Below are 3,704 nucleotides of genomic sequence, written 5' to 3' on the forward strand. Positions count from 1 at the left end.
CACCACCACCACCACCACCACCACCACCACCACCACCACCACCACCGTAACTTTGATAGAAAAACTTTCTCTAAAATCTTCTTCTTTATAGGTTTTTCAAATGTATCTAGCATATGTTGATTATTTGAAGTCTTTAGAAAGGGTAAATTGTTATTTAAAAAAATATTAAATTTTATGTGTACAGGGGGTTTCCCGGCGTGTATGTTTGTGCATAAGTGTGTGCTTGGTGATGGTGGAAGCCAGAAGAAGGCGTTAACTCTAAGTCTTGTATTTTATATATATTACCCTCATAACTTGCATAAGCTTTCTAATTTTCTTTTTCATTAGGCTGGCTAGTTTTATGTCAACTTGAACAAGCTAGGGCTATTGGAGAGAAAGGAACCTCAAATGAGAAAATGCCTCCATAAGATCTAGCTGTAGACAAGTCTGTAAGGAATTTTCCTAATTCATGATTGATATGGGAGGGCTCAGCCTATTGTGGGTAGAGCTATCCCTGAGCTGCTTGTTCTGGGTCTCACAAGACAGCAGGCTGAGCAAGCTATGCGGAGCAAGCCAGGAAGCAGCAGCCCTCCATGGCCTCTGCGCCAGCTCCTGCCTCTACGTGAGTTCCTGCTCTGATTTCTTTCATTGATGAACTGTCAGGTGGAAGTGTAAACCAAATAAATCCTTTCTTCCCCAACTTGCTTTTGGTCATGGTGTTTCATCATGTAACCCTAACTAAGACATCCATTCTAGAAACAGCCATCATCTTAATCTTCCAATTTTGTTTTTACATTCTTCTAACATTTTCTTTCTTGTTACTTGTTTTCTTTCTTAATAATATGAGATATAACATTAACAAGTGAATTTACCATCTCTTTTGATAATTTTCACTCAGGGGAGAATGGGTAGAGAGGACTAAGTAATGTTTATTCTCTCCTCATAAGGTCCCAATGACAAACTAACATTTGATTTCACCAAATTTTAACTTGGGAGACCAATTTGTCTGGGAGGTATGGCTGTTTATGCAAATGAGGACTGAGTAATCTTCTCATCTTCTCCTGAGGACTGCCAATAATCAAGGATGATCTTTTATAAGCAGGCACGGCTGATCTTAGGATGATAGCAGCTATCTGACTTAGAGATAGTGCTGTATAACACCATCTCAATAAAATAAGTCTGAATCAAAACTCCATACATAATGTAATAAGTGCATATTATCCATGTACACACCGTTTTTTTGTTTGTTTGTTTGTTTGTTGTTTTCGAGACAGGGTTTCTCTGTGCAGCCCTGCCTGTCCTGGAACTCACTCTATAGACCAGGCTGGCCTTGAACTCAGAAATCCACCTGCCTCTGCTTCCCAAGTTCTAGGATTAAAGGCATGTGCCACCACTGCCTGGCTAACTATATGGCTTTTTAAATTCTCACATTAATCTTATAGACAGCATAAGATCATTCTTTGTGCAAAAAGGCTGGACCAGAACCTAAACCAGGCTAGCAAACACACTTGTCCAGGATAGTTTCTGTCTTTTATCTCTGAAGTTGGTGGTGACAGTAGGTGGCATCTCATCCTGCTGGATGGATGGGAGCTGGAGTTCACACTCTGAGGCTATTGGGTAATTGGCACAAAGAGACGGTTCTGGAAATAGGGAGTCCTTGCTGCACTAATTACATGTTAGAACAAAACTTTCTTTGATAGGAAAGAAAAACTCTGTTTCTCCAAATTGGTACCAGTTTTTAGTCTTAGCCTATTTTCTGTCACAACAGAATATAGAATAAAGAGGTTTATGTTGGCTCATGGTCTTAAGGTCTGTGAAATCCAAAAGTGTAGTTCCTACATTTGCAGGAGAGAGGAGAGGACAAGGGGCCAGATTTAATATCTAAGAGGAAAAGTCACCAATATATAAAAAAATACTTTGTGGATTTTATGATCAAATTATAGTTGGCAGGATGGTGTGGCCTTTACTGGCCAAGCCATCTCTTGGACCCACAAAAAGATTTCCTTGGTTTTATGCATATATAAGTTGAAAAGTCTTACTTTTTAAAACACATAGAAGTAAATGGATTTTCCACTTAGCTCTACATATTTGGGGTAAACATCCTTGCTCTTCTGTGGCTGATATCTCTGTCAGTGGGTCTATAATGAAAGTTCCTGAAAAGAGATGCAGACGTTTTGATAATATTAAACATTCACCCCTTGAGCCTGTTGTCAGGCCAGCTACCTTGATAGTGGGCTTTGTGTGTCAGCTACCATCTCTCTCATGCCAAATGTTGGAGTGGGAACGTGGTCTGCCACAAGCAGGAAAAGGATCAGAGTGTTCTAATAACCAAGGAGGAATGGTGCAGGGAATTGCAAAGGGTATTGGAGATGAGATGGGGCTGGAAGGGTGTTTTGTGGGTTTGAGTCATGTAAAAACCTCAGGATGCGGTCGCATCATAGAGAGCCTCCGGGGCTAGCTAGCCCACTGATTAATCTGCATTTTATCTCCTGGGCCAAGGGGAGCAAGAGAAGGCGTTGGTGAAAGAGATTTCACATCTTTTGTTCCGGGGGTGTGATGTCAAGTCACCTATGGTAAATTGGATAAGTAAGAACGTACTGGATGAACCAGAAAACACTTAAAACTTAGCTTGCGATCAAGGCGGTGGTTTAAAGTCAGCACAGTGATTTCTAAAGTCACCGCTTCTCAGCGATGTCGCTCCTTGCCTTCCGTAGGCGTGGGGGTTGGAGCAGGGGAACCCTTTCCGCGTCGCTCTGACAGGCCACACCATGCGCATGCGCACAACTCAGGAGCCCCCGCTGCGCGCGCACCCCGGTCTGAAGCCCTGGAAACGTCGCGCCGTCGGTGAGGAGACCCGAGTGGGCGGAGCCGGGTGTGATGCGCCGAGCAGAGACTGCGCAGGCGCGTGCTCGCTCCCCTTGCCGGGCGCGCGGCTGCGGCTGGTTCCGCTCCCGGCGGGCGGAGGATTTTGCGCGCACACGAGCGAGCCGCCGTGACGTGCGCCGCCGTGCTACGCCAGACATCACGGGTCTGTGTGTAGTGGCGGCCCGGCTGTCCTCAGCTGCATCGCCTGGCGGAGGTGGCGCGGCGTTACCGGGTCGCGCGGCCGGCGATAACGACAACCCACAGTGGACGATCGGGCGGCCGAGTCGCCGCTTCCGCCTCGCTGCTTCTCCGTCGCCGGCGACGCGGGCCCGGGGCTTCCTCCTCATCGGCCCAGCTTATCCCGCGGGCTACGGGGCTGCAGCTACCCAGAAGCGGCGAAGAGGCCCCGGGCGCGCTGCGCGCCCGCTGTCCCATGTGAAGCAGGTTGGGCCTGGTCCCCGGCCCGTGCCCGGTTTCTGCAGCGGCCCTTCAGGCCTCGGGGACCCCGCGAGGCGCAGCTCCTGGGGGGCGCGGTGACAGGCCGTGCGGGGGCGGAGGGGCCAGCTCGGTGGCCTCTTCTGGGCCCTCTGCTCCGCGATCCCCGCCCAGCGGCCGGTAAGTGCTTCTGGTTCTGCGTGGGACTGGGCCCAGGGACGGGAATTCCGCTGCAGGGGCTGGGGGTAGCGGGAGTAGGGGTAGCCCTGCAAAGCTAGGATTGACCCCAGAACCCCCAGGGCAGCGCTACGTGAGCTGGGAAACTGTTAAGACTCGTACTCCCCGGGAATTTTATTCTAACCAGAAGGTTGCAACTAGCTGGTCGAAGGGAAGCTGAGACCGATGTGCTTGCTTTAAACCAAAAA

The 3,704-nt window shown here is 48.7% G+C and overlaps 1 protein-coding gene across 1 annotated transcript in view; it reads left to right on the forward strand.

Moving 5' to 3' along the window:
• Nucleotides 1–2,892: 2,892 nt before the first annotated feature.
• Map3k2 (mitogen-activated protein kinase kinase kinase 2) overlaps nt 2,893–3,704 on the forward strand; it is a 71,455-nt gene continuing 70,643 nt past the window's right edge. The window contains exon 1 of the mRNA XM_031365231.1: nt 2,893–3,459. The gene's annotated coding sequence lies outside the window, so the exon portion shown is untranslated. The remainder of the gene's footprint in view (nt 3,460–3,704) is intronic.

The sequence above is a fragment of the Mastomys coucha genome, unplaced genomic scaffold (assembly GCF_008632895.1).
Source record: "Mastomys coucha isolate ucsf_1 unplaced genomic scaffold, UCSF_Mcou_1 pScaffold13, whole genome shotgun sequence".
Classification (NCBI taxonomy): Eukaryota; Metazoa; Chordata; class Mammalia; order Rodentia; family Muridae; genus Mastomys; species Mastomys coucha.